Genomic DNA, 23,417 nt, shown 5'->3' on the forward strand with positions numbered 1-23,417 from the left:
ACAAATCCGCACTAATCTCGCCTGACTTGATCAATTTCAAATCTGACTTTCATTCGTTACGAAAGACGCGGAATAATGTTTATTAATCTTAATTAGTTCACGCTAATCTACCTGAATCGATTTCAAATTAAAGACCGTACGTAAAAAATGGATTATTGATTATTTTGATAAGGAAATAATTAAAGAAAAGTAAAACACTTACAGTAATGTGCAACTCGCTGCTGCTGCCCGAATGTTCACAGTCTGGAAACATATTAAAGATCCAGAAAAATCAACAACATTATACAATACATATATTAGCGTTATTACTATTAACTAAACGAGTAATATCGGAGAAAATATCAGTAAATACTTAATTAAAAAATAACATAACATCAATACATAATAAACATAATAATAAATCATTTTATAAATGTACAGTCTTGGCCAAAAGTATAGTGACCACTTTATTAATTATTATTTAAAGTTTTAGCTCAAAAAATAATTTACGATATTTGTTGTAAAATATTCTTTGTTTCAAGAACCGATTAAACTTATATATAATGCCGACAACTGATAAGTGACAATGTAGATAAATGAAAAAAATTTAAGGGCCTAATATTTTTTGCCAAGATTGTATACATTGCATGTATGTTTGTTAAACTATTATTATTATATTTAATTGCTCTTATTATTCATTTATTTTTATTTAATTATTATTAATTACATTACAAATTCATGCTAAGCATATATAAATGCAATGTATGTGTTAAATAACAGTTACCATTGATTGTGAAATGACAAAATTAATGTTACGTTGCTTTCAATAAGTGTTGCTGTATAGATAAAACTAAAGAATTTTTAATTCCTATAGTTACGTTATACAAAGATTAGAAAAGTGAACGATAATTAAATTGTTATCATATTTTTTAGAGCGTTATTTTACTCGTAACATTATTAGTTCTCCGATTTATTATTATTATTATTATTATTTTGTACCACCTATCAGTTTTATTTTCTTTGCTATTATATTATATATATTTTTTGTTATCAGTATCTTATATTATCGTTCTAATTTCAATTTCTTATTACATTAAGAAAAAAATGTAGTAGATTTTAACAAAGATTTATTTGATTTTAATGAAGATTTGTATGTACTAATTTGACATTTACTTACATTAAATAAATATTGAGTAAGTAAAGAAAAATGATAGTTAAATTAAATTAATTGGTTCTGGTAAACCAAATAAGTACATGTTTACATTTAGTAAATATTCAGCCAATTCCATTCATACAAACAATTTCATTTATTAAAATTTCTCAGAATTATCAGTTTAAAGAATCGATTTGATTAAACTTTCTAACTGCATTTATTAAATTTAAAAAAACCTTTTTTTCTATGCATTCAATGTCTCAGCTTTCGATCGCAATTTCATTTACTTGCTTCTCTGCTGTTTAACTTTTTTTTTTACAATTTTATTGCATATTAATACAATTATTCTTTGTATCGAGCATTTCTCCATCCACGTTTCACTTTCTTCTTTATTACACAGAAAGAGAGAAAGATTTCTTTAAATTTAATAAATGCAGTCATTGGAATAGTCGAACCAAATCCATTTTTTAAATTAAGAAATGTAATTGAACGCATTCAAGTAAAATTTTTAAGAAACAAAATAATTTTCATCCAAAATTAAATTATTTCAATACGAAATAAACATAAATAAGAGTTTCGAGTCCAAAAGTAAATCTTTCAATTTATTATTATTATTATTGCAATTATTAAACATAAATATATTTTAAATAGTTTTAAACATACTTAATTGACGTTTTCAATGTTTCTTTATACCGTTCAAAGCATATTTGAAGCATTAAGAAGAAACACAATGTGTTTTATTCTTAAAAAAAGACGTTAGTCTTTGCCAACCCTAGCAAAAAGAATGTAGAAATACGTAACGTGATAAAAATGACGGCGAAGGTAATCAAGGGACATTTATGAATACGACAAATTTACTCACCAGTCGTTGTCCTCGGCTTCATCCCCGTCGGTTCTCCTCGTCCAGGCACTCACTCGCGATAAATCGATCGCGGAAACCGATAACCCGGGCACGCACCCGGCACTCGTTAACAATCGCGCGACAAGGCTTCGCCACTCCCGGTCGTTCGCGTAATTGACACGTACACACGTTCGATTAGCGAAGAAAATTAACGACGCGATTGCGAATCGAACGCGGGCGCGACGAGGGGTAACCTGTTGCTGCTGCTGCTGCTGCTGTCGGGAAATCGAACGTGTGATCAAAATCACACACGTCGGCAGACAACGATTGATTGGGAACGCGTAATAATTTCGTGTACGAAGCGAGTCGCGCGGCACGCGAAGTATTGCTCCGCGCGGAGTCGACAGAAGGGGGTGGGAGGGGGTTGGGGAGGGGATTGGGGACAAACAGCGGAACGCGGCTACCGAATTCCTGGAATCGAGCCGGCTGGCGAACTTGAAAAACAATCTCAGGGTTCTGAAGTCTTATATTTTTTCCTGGATTTCTAGACAAAATGATTTTCCGAAGAGAACAATAAAGGGGACAATAAATGTGTAAACAAATTATCTACCGAAAGCCTCAATTGCCTTTAATTGTCCCAAGCAAATATCTTGAAAAATACGAAAAAATGTTTCAGGATGAAAGTAAAAATTCCGAATAAACGTATAAAATAAATTATGATATAATAAATAAGTAATAATTATAATGTAATTAGTAAATAATTTAATCTAACATAATATAATAATATGACGTGATTAACAGATAATTAATAATTAAATAAATGATAAATAAATAATAAATAATTAAATTTAATAATTGTAACATAACAAGTATGTAATATAAAGTGTATACTTTCGAACTTATTTTATTTATCATTATATTTATTATAGGTAAATATAGGTAAATATAGATTTACACATTTATTATAAATTTATCTGTGTACATAAAAATATAGAATCGCGCAATCATGAGCAATGAAGAATCCCAAAGGAATACATAACGATCGTTACGGATCTTCTCACAGAAACAAATTTCGCCCGTCGAGATACTTCGCATTAAGAGCAGAATTATTAAATTACGCGTTATTATTACACCCATGCTCGCTCGTAAGTGGTCAGGCATTTTCGCGACGAGGAGAGAGAGAACAACGATTTTAGAGGGAATTTCATTCGTCGGAGATATCTATTTCGGGCTAGATTCATCGCGTTCTATTGAACTCGTGCGACGCGTCTCGGCGAACAAACACACGCCTAACGATAATCGCGCGGCGACGAGGAACGCCATTGTTGGCATTCCTCGCGTTTACCTGTTGCGGGAAAATCGCCCATCTAAAGATAGGACACTCGATTTTCTATGTACTTCGAAACGAAATGGAAATTACTAAAGTGAGCGAATTCATTCACTAGAATCTGAAAGGTCACGAGATATAAAAGGTCGCTAAACATACTGCGCATCTTACCGGCATCTTTATACGTCGTCCACCCAACTAACGCTGTGACGTCACGGGGATCAAAAATCCACACGCAGGGACTCGCGATCGTAACGGTTTTTCGAAGAACTCGCACTCCGTCCAAATTATACTGTTTGCAAGTGGAAAAATATGCACGCTTACACTTCCTAGACACTCGTCGCAACGTCCGATGCTTCTTTTCGTCCGAATTATATACTGTGGACGAATCGAGAGTCGCGAAAATCGCGGAAAGTGTCGCGCGTCTTCCCGGTATTACGCCGTCCACTCAACTGAACTATGCCGGTGTGACGTCACGCAGTCAAACGCCACGGGGGTCAAAAATCCACGCGCAGGGACTCGCGATCGTAACGGTTTTTCGAAGAACTCGCACTCCGTCCAAATTATACTGTTTGCAAGTGGAAAAATATGCACGCTTACACTTCCTAGACACTCGTCGCAACGTCCGATGCTTCTTTGCGTCCGAATGATATACTGTGGACGAATCGAGAGTCGCGAAAATCGCGGAAAGTGTCGCGCGTCTTCCCGGTATTACGCCGTCCACTCAACTGAACTATGCCGGTGTGACGTCACGCAGTCAAACGCCACGGGGGTCAAAAATCCACGCGCAGGGACTCGCGACTGTTTTTCAAAAAAATCACATTCCTGATTACATTGTTCACGAGAGTTATGAGGCAATCCGAACGAAAAATATGCATGCTTACACTTCCTAGATGCTTATCATGGCATTTTCGATATTTCTCTGCGTACGTAATTACGTGTAATATACTATGGACGAGTCGAAAATTCGCGGAAATCGCGGCAGGTCTTGCTTGCGTCGTCCACTCAACTAAAATGACGCTATGACGTACATCATAACGGACAAGCATCACAGGGGTCGAAAATCTAAACATAAGGACTCTCGCGATTGTAAACCTTTTCGAAGTAATTCTATGGCATTCCGCACGTCGTATAAGTGCGTTCCGTTTGACGCATCAAATAAATATATGTAAATTTAATTAATATTTACCTACAATTAAAGCTATTCAAACATTTCAAATATTTATTGAAATTTAATTTTTTTTTCCAATGCACATTGTTAAATTTATAATATCAAATTATATTTTAGTTATTTCTAATTCCGATTTTAGTTATTTCTAATCATTTTCATAGGTCACTGCTCGCATTCATTATGTCGTTAATTTAATTAAAACAATGCAGTTAATCAATTTAACTCGAAAAGATATATATTAAATTTAACTAAAATTTAGTTTGTTATTTACTAAATGCATATGCACGTTAATATGGATATCACTTTGTTTGAAACAACTGAAACTCTGACTACAGAAACATATGATTTACATTTCGACGCACATATAGAAGTTAAAAATAACAAAATGTTATTTTAATTATTAAGTATAATTTTACTGGACTATCAGAATAATTACGTGGGACACTCGAGTTGTTAGAATATCAAAACTTTTTGCAACATTATTTAAGCGTATTCTACAGAATTATTTTAATAATTCAACAAAATTATTTTCAATAATAGAAATTAACTTAAGGGATTAGATTTCCATTGTTCTTTTTTTCTCTGTGTTCCAAAAGTCGTTAACATTAAAATGTGTGGCGTCAAAATAATTCCAAAATAATTAAAAATCACTTTTCGATCGGAGTCGTGATTTATTTTAACATCATTTTGACGTTATGATGACCTATTCTTCTGCTTAAGGATGAACTTTCAGCAAGTAAAATTCATGACAAAGACGTAACATGTTATTAACCACTCGTGACGTCATACAATCAAGAAACTAAAGACTTGAAAATAAAAAAATTTATCGACAAGGAGTTGCAATCACTTTCTTTTTTTAAATAACAATCGTTGGACACATCGATATTATTAAGGCTACGTTTACATTGAATAAGAAGTGGCATATACTGGCATTATCTCACAATACTTATCGCATCATTCTCGATACCTTTTTACATTCACGATACGGCTTTCGCTGTAGTTTATTGATTATAAATCAAGTGGCGAAGGTAGCGCTTCCTTTCAGGCAATATCGATAATTGTCGTCGACCATGAGATCCGGAATTGTTCATCGCTTTACAACACGTTATTACAACACGTCAGGGTCTCACCGTAATCTCTGCTTCGAGCAGAGGATGGCCTTCCCGAGCGATCGTTTTTCACGACCGGCATCGGGACGACGGCGACGTCGCGACGGCCACCCGCGATATCCAATAAGTCCCGAGTGACCTTGAGGGCCTTGCCCCATCGACACGGACGACCGTGATCGCCCCGGAACCCTCAAGGTCCCCGAAATGCGAGATGTCAACCTCGCGGACTGACTTCGAGATCGATTCGATTTGCTCAATCAATGATTCAGCGTCGTCGGATGACGAGGCGCATAGCATCGCATTCTAATATCCATAAGGATGTATTACATGTATTTTTTACCAAAATTTAGCAATGCCTACAATGCGATTTTATAGCGCAAAAATTAAACTTTGAGCTTTAAGCCGTAATAAATAAATTGACTTATCATAGTCGAAATGTGTGGAGAATAATCGATTATCGGTCAATTTTTTATGACTTAAAACTTGAATTTTTAAATCGCGTCTTAAAATCTCATTGTAGACGCCGTTTTAAAGGGGAGAAAGATAGATTTTACTGAACTATCTAAAATTTTTATTGATTGACTGAATTATTTAAAAATTTAGCTGGATACAGATCTGAAAATAAATTTGTTGGACTGTTAAAATAATATGTAGGACGCTCCAATTAGATGTTAAAATGTCAAAACTTTCTGCAGCATTGCTCGTCACGCTCGAGTTTCCTATATAATTATTTTGGTCCAACAAAGTTACTTGCACATCTGTGTTTACCTAAATTTTTAGATTTACTTTAGGAAAATCGTTCTTTTTTGATCGTACAAAACTCTCTTTCAATCTGGAACAGTTTTAAATTAAAACAACTGCTTGTAGCCAACGAACCTTTTTTAACTTGTCTGTACTCCGTCAAATTCCATTGAATAAAGCCTACGAAAAGAACAATTTTGCTGAAGTGTCTAAAAATTTAGCTTTATAAATTCAGATCTGAAAACAAATGTTGCACCATCACAATTATGTTTAAATTGCTAAAATGTCATCATTTTTTGTAACATTGCTCTTTCTGCTTGAACGTCCTACTCTCTAAAATCTTTAAAGTAGAATCTTATTCTGAAGGAATTCGAAAATTCTGCTACTCTTGAAAATGAGAGAAAATTCTGCCACTCTTGTGTGTTAAAAAGAATTTTTAATCTTTAATAATGAGATTTCATTCTTTAGAATTCTACTTTAAAGAATTTCGAGAGTAGGACGTTCAAGCCTGATGAGAAGTATTGCAAAAAATTGTGGCATTCTAACAATTTAAACATAATTATTTTGACAGTGCAACATTTATTTTACAGATTTGATCTAAAACTACAAATTTAGATACTCCAACGAATTCTTTTTTCCTATTCAAGTAAAATCAGTTTTTTTTCTGTTGATTTCAACACACTGAAGCAAATTTACTTAATAAATATTTTTCATATTTGTAAGTAAACATTTACTCTTATAGTAAATAAATATTTACTCAATAAAAAAATGATAATTAAATTAAATTAATGGTTCTTGTATGAAATAAATATATGTTAACAGTAAATGTTTACTTATACAAAATATTCAAAAAAATATTTATTAAGATAGGTTTTTTGAGTGTATTCTATAATATTACAGTCTCACTCGTAACAGCTCCTCCGCGAATCATCGATGACTCAAAAGCAAGGACGATGACTCAAAAGCAATTACCGAACGAGGCTCCGAGAGCGCAATTGGGAATGCGGTTCTCACGCTGTGGAAGAGAAAAAGAAAACCACTGACTCGATCCATAGAAAAAATACATCGATGTAATACGTCATCCAAGAACGCATCCAAAGGAATTTCGTTGAGTAACCCACGACGATGATATCAATGATGATTCCTGTATGCGATCAGAACAAGAGATAACAAGTTCATCTGTTACGCGTATCGTTCTATTATTTCTCATGATAGGTTTAGGCAAACGATACACGTCATCGATATCATAATTATGTGATATCGTCATGACTCATTCGGCTGTTTGAAGAACATGCTTCAGCCAGAAGGATGAGCGCGATAAAATCTTGACGAGTGAGCGTGCTTGATGAAATCTCTCAAGAAAGCTGCGGCTCGTTTAGGTCGTAAGAATCTTGTCGAAGAGGCGAGAAAGTAAAATCTGCGTCGCTCGTAGATTACGAAGAAAGAAAAGCGTCTCCGATCGAGATCCGATCGAGAACCGGGAACGAGGAAAAAAGAAGCCGCCTTGCTGCTCACGCACATGAATTTGCATCGCCTTGGCGAGCTCCGGCGATACACATACATCGGTGAGTAGTGAAGGCTGCTTTCTCCGATCTGGGCGCTCGCCTAGGATTTCCTGCCTCCAGCACGTGATCTTGGCAACACACTTGGCGTGAGTTACGCCGAAGTTACGTGGACGTCGATTAAGCTACTCGTCGACCAAGCGAATAGAGAAAACCTCCTTAATTCTTGTATTCTATTGTAGTAACACTTTGAGAGATTGCTCAACAATGCACTGTAGGACGAAATGTTAGCTTCGTGAAAGCAACTGATTCATATTACGTTTCTCTCGAAGTGTTCTGGATACGATTCCCAAGTTTCATTATATATATTGACTTTTCAATTATACTTCTTAAGACATGAGATCGTTTTCTTGTGTATTGTTACATTTATATGTATAAGAGCTAATACTAAGACATATACTATAAAAATTTACTAAATCTTAATACATATTTTTTTAGAATAATTCTAACAATAAGTAAATATTATAATAAATAAATATTTCTCAGTAAAAAAATGATAGTTAAATCAAATAAATGATTTTTTAATCAAATAAATATATGTTTACATTTAACAAATATTTGTTTAGAGTCATCAAATATCAATCAAATAAATATTTATTAAAATTTAATATTTTTTTAAATGTACATTTAAATCCCTGACTGCCGAAACATTTGTTGCCTTTTTTCACTTGTTGCATATTATTTAAATTACGTATCAAAATTTATATAGTTCACAATAATATTGACTGTGAGAAACTTGGTTGAATGAAACAAAATTTTTAATACTTTTGCGAGATTGTTCAACAACGCACCTTGCTCTGCGGATCTTCTCGAAGTCAACTTTTCCTCTGCGAGAATAGATCAAACTGTAGAAAGTAGATTAGATCGAGTTTCCCTCTTCTGACCATTGTTTGAAAAATTATCTTGAATCTCATCGAATTAATCTTGAATACCGACTAAAAAAAATGTAAATTTCAATTTCAATTTCTTAATTTCAATTTCTTAAATTCTTTTTAAATATTAGGTCTTCAAAATTTTTATTTAAAAAGAGAATTTCTTTCTCTTCGTCTCTCTGCAAAATTTTAATAGTTAAATTATTTTAAATATCTCTATTTTAATAATTGCAAAAAGAATCTTTGCCTTTGTCTCGTTTCAATTATATTTAAATATCATTTCTACTTTGTTTTATGATTAAAACAAAGACTGTTGATCAATTTGAAATAGAATCTTTCAAAAGAAGAAGAAGAACTTTCAAATTGCAACGACCGACCGGCGGTTGTTACAATACACGCATCAATGCAAAAATAACCGCGCTTGCACAAAGATACGCCCGGCATTATTCAATCGTAGGTATGAAAAACAACAGGGGCGTGGACGCGTCAACGACCAAATCATTGCTTTGACCTTTCGCAATGGTTGCAGCGGAGAGTGCCGCTCGTATCTTAACTCTTTCGAACCTGCTGCGCGTATCGTTGTGCAGTTCATTTCTCAATGTTGTTCGTTACACGCCTTTAATTATACACAATCGCGTAAATGAGGTATTTCCTCGATATTAATCGCCATCGCAGTCCAAAAAACTAATTATACGTGCAATGGAAAATTGGGTCCCAATGAAACGAATTAGTTTTCACATATGACGTAATAATAGTGACTGTATTTAGCAGAGAAAACTAATCAGCACTTAGTGATTCTTTAATACGATTGGCTCCTTAGATTTAGCGAAGAACTAAAGGCAATCATATTAAAGAATCACTAAGTGCTAATAATTAATTTTTTTCTGCCAAACGCAGCCAATGTGTGATGAACAAAGGATGTGCATTAAAGAAACTCTCTAAATTCTTTAGAATGGAATCTCATTCTAAAGAATAAAAATTAAAAAGAGTGGCTCAATTTCAATTTTGACGTTTTACTCTAAAAATTTTAGAGATTACTCTCTAAAATTGTGAGCATAAATTTTAAATGTTGGCATAGCTTAACTATACATTATTGAGTCTTGACTGATATTTTTGTTCGCCGCATTGTAAGCTGCATTTTATGTGAAAATCAATTCATTTCACTGGTTCCCAATTTTCCGTATAATTAAATGTTAATGCAGGGTTCTCTTCGCGATCCAATTAATAGTTTTCTCCTTCGACCCTTTTTCTATGCTTCATTCTTTCTTTATGCATTCCCGCGGAGAGATGCAAAAGTTATCTCACCGTGCTGACCCGTGCTTAACGAAATAACCTCGCTCTGATAACTCGATATTGACGCAAACGATAGTGGTTACAACAATTCTGAGCGGTTACGCGGTCGCGGCGTTCCGCGAATGTACCCTCGGCAAAATATTTATATTTACCGCGATGCCACGAAAGCGCGAGAAAGATCTCACTCTCGTAATAACACCCATTTTCCTCCTTCGATTATTCTCAATATCAACGATAAAAACCAATTTCTGCCACGTGCACGATATTGTTACGTTTAACAAATAAGAGAAAAAGAGCATATTTTCGGTCAAAGCCTTAATACTTTGTTAATAACATTCATATCTGCAGTGTTTGTTGTTGTCTGTATAAAATTATCTAAGTAATTTCCTAGATAAAGACATGTATTTTATCTTATCTTTATTTAGATTATTAGAGAATGTGTATTATCTGCATCTTTATTTCTATAAATAAATGAAATTCTTTTTCAAATTATTTTAATGTATAACGAGTTTAGTTTGCATCCTCCCAGTGCAGGATTTTAAAACACCTCCTTTTTTATGAACCGGACAGTTATGTCTAATGTTGTTAGATCAATTCTATCCAGAATTTATAAGGTCTGTTTTTTATTGCTGCACTTTCTGAACTGGTACATACAGTGCAATAAGTTGAAGTGAAACAAATATACCTTTCGGTTCAGAATGCAGCAATAAAAAATAAACCTATAATTCTCAGCTTTTACTTGATGTATGTCAGCGTTATCACCAAATCTTCACAAAATTTGTTACTTTTATTTATCATTTAAAGGAAGAAAGTACTTTCAATATTAAAGTACTTTTATAAAATTTTTCAAAATTTAAATCTAAAGAATTAAAATCTCACATGTCTTTTTTTCTTCAACTATCTTGCTATTATTGGCATCAGTAAAGCGTCTGAGTAATAATTATAGTATGTATCACATAAAAATCAGATAGAACAGTCAGATAGAATATATGAATACTATATTGTTTCTAAATTCTGAATTGTTTTGCTTAAAAGTAATTTTACCTCCAAACTATCCGGATGAAACGACTTATAATTTCACACTCCTAAATTAAAAATGAAATCATCTTATCTAAGATATATTATTTTATCATGTATAATTTTATCATGTTTAATTTTCTAAACGTAATAATGTGTAAATATACAAATATCAACACAATTATCAGTTCTATAGAAACATCGACGCACAACCTATAGAACTGATAATTATGTGTATTCACATGAATATTACTAATTGTAAGTATCGAGACCGGCTTAGACCGAAAATGGCTTTCTTCTCGTCTAGTTATTGTTATGTTTATTTCGCGCGCAGGATTTATTTTCGCTAAAGACGGATGTCGACCGTTGACCTTAGGCACCGAAATCAAGGGCCGCCCCGCAAACGTTCTCCATCGTAATCGGCTTCATCCTTCCTCCTCCCTCCTTCCCGCTCTCCATCGTAGCCTCTCTCAAATGGGTCGACCGGTACACACGCACGTAACGGCTTCGTCTTTTTATCGTACATTTCACCTTTCTACTTTGCAATCAAGCACTTTCATATTGCTTTCACTTGGCGGATGAAAGTACCGTCCGCGAGCCAAGTAGGCTCCCGTCTTTTATACAGGGTGAACGAAATGCCACATCTCCGACGATGTCCATCGAAAGATCGAGAACCGATCGGAGGAGGCCTAACAAAATATTAAACAAAATTAATAATAATAACAATAATAATATCGACAATAATACGTAATGAGATAGATAATAATATTAAATATTAAATACATTTTTTTCTTGTATTTTCCTACCATTTGATCTTATCAACAAATGTGTGATTTTATAGTTGAATGAAATAAAACGAGCAACGACAAGAAAAGACATGTAATTACTGGGTTTCCTTCTGTATTAGTAAAATTTTTAGGATTCTCCGGAGCAAGTGAAACTCGAGAAAAGGATATGTCGTCGACGTACAGCCGACTTTGTCGTTATTTTCGGAGCACCCAGTGTGAAACGCCAACGCACTCGCACGTTTTCGTATTTGAGATTTGGAATACGGAGGCCAGTGAACCCGACCGGATCTGGTCGAGAACCTTCGGCTTTATACAATCGCGATTGATGCCTCGCCTCAGTTATCACCGTTGTTGCATGAGCTCGCGGGATAATTACATGACGACGAGAACTATGAATTAATCTCAATGTTGCAGCTGCATCGCGCAACAAAGAATCAGGTTTCCTTCCCGCGATAGTGAAATCCCACAAAGAGCAATCAAATTTTAGGAATCTTATCTCATTGAGGATGTCCGATGTTTCAAGTTTAATCCGTTTCTTATTTAACGAAGATCGCAATCTTACATCAGCGTTACGTTAAATTATAAATGAAATAATTTCTTGCTCAACTTGCTCAATATTGCGAGAATATATTCTTAGAATATATCATTATATGTAACGATATAACTCGAAAAAACGTAATTATCGAGTTATCACATCAATGAATCAAGGTAAACATTGTGCTATCAATTATTAAAAGTGAACTTTCATTTTCGAAAAATGAAACCTAAGTGATACTTATTATTCCAGCTCAAGTGATAGTAACTTTAATTCTTCTCAAAAAAATTATGTCACAAAATTGCATTATCTATCAAATAATCACGGGAAAAAATACAGTCAGCACATCTATAGTCGTAATATACAGACAGTTAATTTTCTATATTAAAGTAGCAAAAACGGCTGAATAACATTTGTAATTTGTTAAATCTTCTTAGTTATTGAATTCGCGCAATAAGTTATAAATTCGCTGTCCTTTATTACCCAATTAATTTTTTTTCCATGATAAATATCATTTGTATAAAGGATGTCGATAATAAATTATAATCTCATAAAAATTACATTACGTTATTTAACGTAAGTGATACGTTTATACAAAAATAAAACTTAAAGTGCTAATAGCTTCTTCTTAAAAAATATTACAAAATTACATTATCCAACTCAACTCAAGTGTTATCTTATACTTATTATTTGAGTCTAGTTAGGAATGTATAAAAGATTTGACGTCCGTAAGTGGCACCAAGTTATAATAACCGTAAAAATTATATTATTCAAATAATACGTATCATTTACATAAAAATTAAATCTAAATATTACGTAGTATTCTAAGAAATATAATGATTAGAACAGACTCTCTGTATTTGAAATAATAATAATAATAAGTAAATTTCAAAGCTAATGAGAGTCAGCGGAAGAGATTGCGCACAGTTATTGATTAGTAAAATTACTTCTTCATGAAAACTGATCTCTTTTTTTATTTCATAATCTTGAACGTTTCAAGTCACTTTGGAGTCATCTTCAGCAATATTATAATTAAAATTGACCAAAAACGTTAAGCGGTCCGTCCAGAAGTACCAGAGAAGTATTCTAACTTACAGTCATCACAGTTTCTTCTTAAAAAAATAATATTACAAAATTGCATTACCTAACTCAACTCTAATAGTACATATCGGTTATACAAAAAAATTTGATGTCAATAACCGGCAAGTTACAATTTAAAATTGTGTTACTCAATCCAAGTGATTTTTCATTTTTGAAATCACGGAATAAGATCTCGAGTTTTCGATGAATCGCGTTATCAGAGTCGGCAATCCCACAGAAAGATTAATCCCATCTCAGATTGGATTCGACAATGGAAGGGGGGAAATCGCGAGAGCTCGAGGCTATTTGAAACGCATTCGTACGCGCAATCCTGCGATTACACCGACGTCGTCACTATTACTTTAACAGTTACACTTTCTCCTCGACGTCTCTCCGCCGACGTAGTTAAGGAGAGAGCAGACCGCGAGCGTGCTGGGGAAATGATTGTTGTTGAACGAGGTGGTTATTTAAAATATGCAACTCTCTCCCGTTATATTAATGATCTAACTAGCGCACAGCAGAATAGAAACGCTCTTAGATAATATTAATATTCTATCCGTGGCATAACCCGAATCGCCTGGTTCTCTCCTCTCACGGGAATGAATCCCTTCGATATATGGTCTCTTTTTTTATCTTTAACTACCCGCCAAGAGAAGACGACAATCAAATTGACGTCGCGCGAATATCATTAACATCGGGAGAAAAATGTCGGTGACTATAATTTGCAAAATAATTATTAGCTAGGAAGCTTGATTTTTATAGTTATTATTATAATGTTAGAATAATTCTATACATTAAAAAAATATATGGGTGTCCCCAAAAATGACTATAAATTATAGTTATTAAAAAATTTATTGTATCTTTAACTACATGAAATGTCACTCTTGTCATTTTATTCATTGGTGCCGCAAATAAAAAATATCTTAAAAAACTGTGATTTTTTTAAAAGGAGACCGTTGAAAAGTAAGTCGATTTTGATTATAAAAAAGAAGTCACTTAACTGTCCTCGTAATCATAAAAAGGGAATAGCTAATTATTTTACTATGCAATTATAATCACAAGTATCAAACACTCTTTTCTCTGCAGAGAAACGTTTCGCATGGATACACCTCTATCTCGAGGCTTTATTGGCGATTTGTTCGAGATGCGCGTCCCACTAATGGGGGGGTCGATCGGGACGGCTCTATCCTTCCTATCGGCTTCGGCTTCACGACGTATGAATAAATAAAGCGTATTGCAAGCGTAAACCGGTATTGCACGCCAGAATTTCGAAACCTCGGCGAGGAAAGCTCGCCGAGATTGAGATACGGAGGTCCCGGAGCGGCCTTGCGCGTTAAAGACCGCGATAAGAGAGGTGACTGGCCGTGGCCGTCCGTCTGCGACTTTCTTTCAGCGTTAAGGCCAAACAGCCGAGAGTCTAATTGTTTCCCGGTGAAAGAAAATAACGCTCATTATACGCTGCGAATGAACGGACGGACGGCTCTTACCTTTAATCTTCTGCATTTTTTCCTTCACTTGTGAAGGAAAATATTGCACAACTGGGAAACTTTGATTAAATCATCAGCAAGAAATTTGAAAAATGTAGATGTATGTATAGACACGTTAACTCTAATTTTCAGAATTCCCGGGTTCAGACGTGGACATTTTCTTCAACTACTTGTAAAAAATTGTTTATGACAAATGTTTTCACAAGCTTACATAATTATTCTTATTCTTTAAATTTTGACCTTCAAAATGAAAAAAATCCAACATAAATAAATACCTTATTTAGTCAAAGTGAATTTGATGCTTAATAATATTTTCTTTGCTCTCTGAGTTTTGTAATTTTCATTTCAAGTAACACCCTGCGTGCCAATTATTTGTCGATTTTAAAACACAATCTTAGTAGATATAGTTCCCTGACATTTTTGAAGTAAATTGATACTCTAAAGAATGAAATCTCACTCTTGAAAATCGATCCGCTCTTTTTCAAGACTAGCTTTTCATTCCTTAGAATCAGATTCCACTCTAAGAAATTTAAGGGTAAGAAAATCAACCAATCAGAGCCTTTTATTTCATGAAAAGAGAGAAAATGGAGAACTCTGATTGGTTTATTTTTTTATGTATTAAGCGACACTCTGTGCTCTCGCCTATAGACTCGTTCAATTAAGTTAACTTTAAGCAAAGATACATTAATTTAAGGTACACTGGTCCCGCAAGCACCGACAGAAATTTCGGAGTGAATACTAATTAAGGTTATTATACTGAGTAAATATTTTAATTAAACTAACAAAACGTACCAACAAGAATGGCATTTTGATGAGGCGTAACAGCTCAGTATATTTCTAGTTATCACAACCTTGTTAGTTTAATTAAAAATATTTATTCAGTGAAATAATACACCTATATAACTGTACTTTTTAAGTCTCTGGCTGATGACTTAATGATAATACGATATTGATTTTACGATAACCAAAAATATTACTTTATGTCACAAAATACTGCTTCGTGCCATTCTTGTTGACACGTTTTGTTGGTTTACTCTGTTTTGTTGGTTACTGAGAATATTTTTCTCAGTGTAATCTCCAAGTCATGCAACGTTATATATGATTAAAACAACTTGATCGCGATCAAGCGATCAAGAAAACTCATTTATTATAATCCTCAAACCGTTATTTACAAAACTCAATGACTTCGTTATCCGTCATAATTTATCGTTATAATTTACGCTAAACCCGTTTATCGTGAGACGCTTTATTATCTTAAAAGAAAAAAAAAAAAAGAAAAAAAAAGACTTTGATGTTTGTACTTGATGCTCGCACTTGGGGGATTAATGACGTCATTGTGCGTGCAGTTTCGTCGACGCGTTTAATTACCGTCCCGGCGATTTCGCCCTGTAATACGCATCGGGATATTTTCTCGCGCGGAGGGGAGGAGAACGGGACGTCATTGTATCCCGCGGGGAGAGCAGATTTAATTATCGCAAAGCGGTATTGTACGAAGCGCTCGTAAATCACGCCGCCCAATCTCGCAGGCCGCGAGACTTACGTCGAAACGACACGCTATCCGCTAATGACTCGGCGCTTTCACGGATTAAACACGTTTTCGTAAAGAGGTGACGGTGAAAGACAAAGAAAAGAAGAAGGGGAGAGGGAGAGAGAAAGCGTCATTTATTTGGAACGTTCTGTAACAAGTCCCCTCGAGCGCTTAGACGGTAATACAAAATTTGCTGTAAGTAATGTGGTGAGATAGAGCGGGGTTATTCCGTTATTTTCAATCTTAAGGCTCCTGAGTAGTCATCACAGCCATATTGAATCATGTGACGTAAGAGAAATGACTGGTTAATTTTTATTACGTGCCATTTATAAATAAAGACAATTTAGATGAAACAAAATGATGAAATTGCTTTAAAACATTTGCAAAAATGAAAACTATGCTTATCCCTCCTGACTTTTATCACTTTTTACGATTATTTACTGACTGTCAGGGGAAGGTTCTAAAGAACAAAAATAATTAAAACTGCTTAAACGGATTATATTTAACGAATAAAAGTATTCACAAGAAATTAAGTTTAGAAAAGAAGAAAGAATTGAAGATGAAAATTGTAGAAAGATTTTTTGAGAGTTTAAGACGCGGCTAGCGTTACAAATCTTAAGTTTTTCCAATTTGAACAATCGGTTAACAATTAAAAAAAAACAGAGTAATTTAAATATATGATTTTGCAATTTACCTGTAATTAATTAAAAATGATAATATAAAATAAAACAAGTTCAATAATCAATATCATTTGACTACCCTTCCTCCGGATTCAAAAGTCTCAAATTTAAATTTAGCCTGCTCCTAAACGAAGTCCTGGCACATCCATGTGTGTGTTTGTGTGTGTAGATGAAATAAAACTCATGCACAATGACATGCCAGATAATAGATAGACGAGAGAGAGAGAGAGAGAGAGAGAGAACAGAATCTCGCTCGATAGGAGCTGTTCTTTATACTATTCATCCATCTTTATACTATTCATCTAGCTTTCGAATATTCCGATCAGCTCGCAGATTCTTCTTACGAGTGCGTGACTACTGAGAAGCGATTAACAAGGAAGTAAAACACTCCCGAAGGACAGTTCCAACTACTGCGACTGACGATTCCTTGAATTGCATAACGGTGTTAACAAATCTACATCCTCGTCAGCGGACTTCCAGGTACAGCTTGCGAATTTGTATAAAGCAATACGATCTTATCATCACATAATACACATCGATCTAGATTAATATAAAGTTCTTTTAATATTAAAATTTTTTAATATTAAAAATTTGTAAGAAAGTAGATTAACGTGCTGTTACGTTAAATTCTTCGTATATTTTTCTCGGGGAAAAGCGTTTTTAATTACACTGAAAGAAAAGATTGGTTGCTGCAACAATTTAGATAGTGAAATATGGCATAGCATTTTTATATGGCTACAGCAATCAGTTTTTAGTTGTAGCAGCCAATTTTTAGTTACGTTAGCCTATTCGCAATGTCAGTATATGATTTCGACTAAAAACTGGTTGCTGCAGCCATATAAAAATGCTATGCCATATTTTACTATCTAAATTGTTGCAGCAATCAATCTTTTTTTTTTTTCAGTGTAAGACAAAGAATTTTAAATACATTCCAATTACATTAATGTAATTAATAAACGTAAAAACAAATATAAACAAACATAATTATTAAATGTGAGTTAGAGTAATTGACAAATAGAAAATGAAGAAGTATAAATAAACCGTTTAGAACCTTTATTTCCTATTTCGTGTATATTAATTCACATTCTTAATTCACGATCTTAAAAGATACTTTATTTAATTCTATTTAAATGAAATTATTGAGGGAATTATTAGCATTTTAGATTAATTATGTTGAAAATCACATTTCTGACATAAAAATTCGCTCATACATATGTATTAGTCATCATCTAAAAACTTGACGTTTTTGTACATTTAGTTGACTCGTTAATAAATAACATTTAAATACGTCTCCATTATACATTCTCCTGTAACGTTTGTTTCGAGTCCGCGGCGTTTCAATGTCGCCGCTCTTACGTTATTTCGACGCATCGACTCATCGAGCTCTCTGGCGCAGGAGGAAATAATCGCAGATGTGCGCGAATAACGCGCGGCTATGTATACTTGAACTGCATGCTCTTTCCGTACTTTTCAATGACGCATACCGCACGGGTACACGTGTCCGCCACGAGTTGCGGGACACGAGTTACCGCGAACACCGACGCATCGCAATAAGTTAAACTACGTTTCGTAGAGGCGACGACGATTCGCCCTCCCCGTTGTATTTAGAAATAGTTATTGCGCATGGCCCGTAGTCGTTGCGTACTAGTCGCTACTAGTACAGCTTCGGTATACTTATCCTCCCCTGTCCCGCCCTCGTAGACGCGTGTAATGCGTGTTGCACAACGCCACGACGTTGGAAATGGAGTAATGACGAAACGAGAATTAACAAGTAGCGAGAAATAATCGTAATCATTCTCGAAGCAAGGCAATAAGAAATTGACGCAACCGAGTTCAGTTACGTTCAGTTAATATCGACGCCTTAATCTCTTCCGAATTTTCCGTTATGTTATACTTGAATGTTTGCTGGATGAGATCAATTTGTATGTATAATGTTTAATTCGATCAAATGTAGATTATCTTTAATCCCAGTTTAACTTTTCCGATTATTAAAACTGGAGAAAGTTAAACCGCGATCGAAGTTAATCTATACACTCACTGTAAAAAAAGTAAGTAAAATTGTGTGTAAGTAAAAGTAAGCAAAATCCGATAAATCGTCCTGTTTAAAGTACGGAACGCAAGTAAACTTCGCCTTACAGCGATTCAGAGAAATTCAAAATATTTTTGTTTTATTTTATCTCAGAGGTTTTTTTTTTTTAAACCTTACAGTATCAATCAGACAATTGTTCAAAAATTGTCGCTTCTGGTCTAAATGATTCATTGTTAATCTAGAATTAAGGAAAATTGTCGTCAAATTAATATGTAAATGTTTCTATGAACTTAACTTCGATTATAAATTCACATACTTTTACAAAGTGTTTATATTTATTACAAAAGAAAATAATTTTGTTCACAAGTCGTTCCTTTATCTGTATATAAATACACCTTTAATAGTAGGTTCCAAAATAGTCCACTAAAATTGCTGTAATTGTACCTGCAATTTTCTTAGTGTACATTGATAGAAATAGACACAAAAAAATATTATAATTTATACACAGACATTATAATTTAGTCTTCCTCTTTAATTCAGACGTGTTTTTCCACCCGAGGTCACTCCTTTCGTCGGGGAAGTGTTCTTTCTTCTCTCTTTCTTCTCTCTCTCTCTCTCTCTCGGCCAGTTTCTCATTGTTTCCATCACTCGATAGCTTATGATTCCTCGGATCACTAGCGCAAACAATACACGTGGCCCGCACCGCGCGTGCATGCACGTCCTTGAAATACCGAATTCGTTCACCGCCGCCCGCACTGACAAACACGTGATATCTATCATTATGCATGTGCAATCTATGCAAATCGCATTGTCGAGCTTTATATTCGGCGTCCATCGCGAATTTTCCGTCTATTCTCCGCCCATTTTTCCCTAACGAGCTGGACACGTATTGTGGAATTATTCGGAATGAATTCCGACCAAAATCATTCAATTAATCCCTAAATTGTTTGTTTTTCTTAAAGAAATAATTGCAATTAGAATTGTTTAATTATTCTCTACGGAAAGGACGTTTTGTTGAAGTAAATACAAATTTATTTACAGGTCTTTAAATACAGAGCTGAAAATAATTTTATCGAAACATCAAAATAATTACGTAGAAATTTTAAGTACGACGAGCAATACGGTAAAAAGTTTTGACATTTTAGCAACCCAGTTTGAACGTCCTACATAATTATTTTGATAAGCCAACAAAATTATTTTCAGATTTGTGCACCTAGTTAAATTTTTAAATTTTTAATACTTGAATAAAACTATATGTACTCTCTACTTTTAGATTAAATCTTTCTCTAAAGAATAAACGCTCACTCATAAAATTGAAAATTTAGCTATCTCTTTTCCAAGACTGACTGAACTTTCATTCTTGTTAGAGTAAAATTCCACTCCAAAAAATTACGTAATACGTTTTTATTGTATTATCTAGAAGACAGAATAATTTCGATTTATTCTATTTACTTTAGATAACCCAAAAGAAATCTACATGAAAAAGGAGCAGTTTTGTGAAGGATAAAGTTCAAAAACTAGATACAGGTCTGAAAATAATATCCATTCTGAACAGTTCCATAATACATGCCCTGCTCGGCTAAGCAAGTTACAGTATCAGCGTATACAATTACACTATATCACTGTAACATCGCTCCACATAATATTGTGTAATGAAAAATTACGCTTATACAAATACCTACTTACATAAAACAGTGGTCATGAAAAAAAGAACTCGCAGTATTGTTTCCAACGGCTTTAATAATGCGCAATAACCGTTCGCGTTTGAGGTATGATTAGGCAAGCGTCTCGATAACGCGACGACATCCTTATCCCCATTACACATACGTGCCGATAATACTATTGATAAAAGAATGACCGATACCGATTGCATGTGGATATTCATAACGCACAGCGATAGAGGAGGAAGAGGAGGAAGAGGTGGAGGAGGAGAAGGAAGAGGAGGCGGTGCGACGCGGCGAGGTCGGGTTCACAAAGTTGCATAAAAAGTGAAGGTGACCGGCGGTGATTCACGGGGGCTGATGCCCTCGTTGTCTGGCATTCGGTTTATGGAGGACGGTGGCGGTGGAGGAGGAGAGAAGAGAAGAGAAGAGCAGAAGCAGCAGCAGCAACAACAGCAGCAGCAGCAGCAGCGGCGACGGCGGCGGCGGAGGAAGAGGAAGAGGACGAGGAGGAGGAGGAGGAGGAGGAGGGTCCTTGCCAACCGGCCTGCCGGCCGAACCGGGCGAGCTTCATCGGGAACGGTCCGGCTCTTTGTTTTGGCTGGATCGCAGCCGACGCGATTCCGAGTAGTATCTTGCTCCGATGCGTATCTCGTTACGGGCCCGGCCCCGGCGCGATTGAAGCGTAAATCATTTTTTTCAACGCGACCGCGAAATCGCCCGCCGATTCGCCCACACGCGAACGAGAGCGAGAGAAGTCTCACGCTTGACCCGAGGAACGCACAAAACCAACAAAAAGTCAAAACGACTTTATTTTGACGCCAATAAAGAGTCTAATTCTGTAACCAAAATTCATCATTGACGTCATGAAAGTGATTCTACACATTTGGAGTTATTTTTATTGGAAGGTTTTCTAATCTTTTTTGGGAGTTACAAAAATCTTTCCCACATTGAGAGAGAACAAATGATCGTAATTACTATAATTTAACTAATTTAGTAATTATGTTTATTGTCAAGTACATTGAAAAAAAAATTACTAAATTTTTATAAATATTTGTTTGAATAGTTTTCAGTAAATATTTACTTAATAAAAATGATAGTTAAATTAAATTAATGATTTTTGTATCGAATAAATATATATTTTCATTTAGTAAATATTTATTTAGAATTATTTAAATAAATATTTATCAAAATGTAGTATTTTTTAGAGCATATATACTTTTTTTTGAAAACAATTATATTTTTACTTTTTGCTAAAAAATACGACTATGAATATAATTATATTAGCATTATAGTAATAACTAAGAAGCTCCTAACACAATTATTGTACCATGCAATTACATTCACAAATACTAAACACTTTTCCCTCAATATACTTTTTTCACTTAGAGAACCGTTACTCTAATATCCGAGATAACGTAATGTTATATCGAATGAGGAAGTCGTATTTCTGAGACATAAAACAGCGATAACGTGTAACAATTTTGATTTAATTTTCCGTCTGTTGGGTTGCTTTTTGTACCTTTGATATCCGAGCTTAATATCCCTTCAACCCTCGCACGAAGGCGCACCCCGAAGGGTAGCGATTAAAATTCGTAGAATGTAGGCAGGACGGTGGGATCGATAGCAGCCACTGACTTGTCAGTGATTGCGCCCACTTGCAGCGACTATAAATACGTAAAGATAGAACTGAATCAACGTTTGATGATAATGTATTTACTCGAATCTACTTGACATTCATTCAAAGTCTATTTTGCCTCTGCAAGAAAGAGGAAAATATTATTTACTTCTCAATTTTCCACGTAAGATATTTCCATAAATTAAGATTCAAAGGAAGATTACAAGATTACGATATCAAAGAAGTAATGGTAACTCATTTACGTAAGTTTAAATAACATTTTGTTATTTTAACTTCCATACACATAAAATCAATCCATCTCTGTGTTAAATTACTTAATTTCAAAATAAACAATGTATATTAACGTACATATTTAAATAATAAATTAATCAGCTGTTTGCATTTTAGATAGACACATCCTTTTTTTGTCCAGCCAAAGTTTTTTCATGCTTTTAGATTAAAAAAAAATCTTCTTTTACTTTTTAGCATCTTTAATACATCATTAAATATTTTTTTAACTTAAATGTTAAAATCTTTTTTATTTCAATATTTTAATTTTATCTTTATTTAATGAGGACAAAATTTGAAAGTAAAATTTTTCAAAAAGAAATCCAGGTAGCAGACAAATAGCTAAATTTGAATTTTTAATACATTTCTTCAATTCATCGTTTACTCCATTAAATTAGTGGCATATATATATATATATATATATATATATATATATATATATATATATACAGAAGAGTAGTAAACGATCTGAGAAAAAATAAAAGTGACTGAAATTTACAGTAATTTGACATCATAAATTTAACAGTGTGAAACACATATAAATCAATCGCAGAGAGCCGGGCATTTCCTATCCAATCTACTCTTTCTCTCAAAAACACTTTGATAATTCTGATGTTTGATTATTTAATTCGCCCATCGCTCGAAAGCTTTCCGTGTA

The 23,417-nt window shown here is 34.2% G+C and overlaps 1 protein-coding gene and 1 long non-coding RNA gene across 2 annotated transcripts in view; one reads left to right on the forward strand and one right to left on the reverse strand.

Annotated features, from left to right (window-relative positions):
- The window catches only part of LOC105151824 (uncharacterized), a 156,317-nt gene extending 153,462 nt beyond the window's left edge, over positions 1-2,855 (reverse strand). The window contains exons 1-2 of the long non-coding RNA XR_015547986.1: positions 1,995-2,855; positions 203-243 (exon numbers count right to left, since the gene is read on the reverse strand). This is a non-coding gene — a long non-coding RNA (uncharacterized LOC105151824). The remainder of the gene's footprint in view (positions 1-202; positions 244-1,994) is intronic.
- LOC105151817 (uncharacterized) overlaps positions 1-23,417 on the forward strand; it is a 101,445-nt gene that overhangs the window by 46,839 nt on the left and 31,189 nt on the right. The gene's annotated exons all lie outside the window — the stretch shown is intronic.

Source organism: Acromyrmex echinatior, chromosome 17 (assembly GCF_024713525.1).
Source record: "Acromyrmex echinatior isolate Ae372 chromosome 17, ASM2471352v2, whole genome shotgun sequence".
NCBI lineage: Eukaryota > Metazoa > Arthropoda > Insecta > Hymenoptera > Formicidae > Acromyrmex > Acromyrmex echinatior.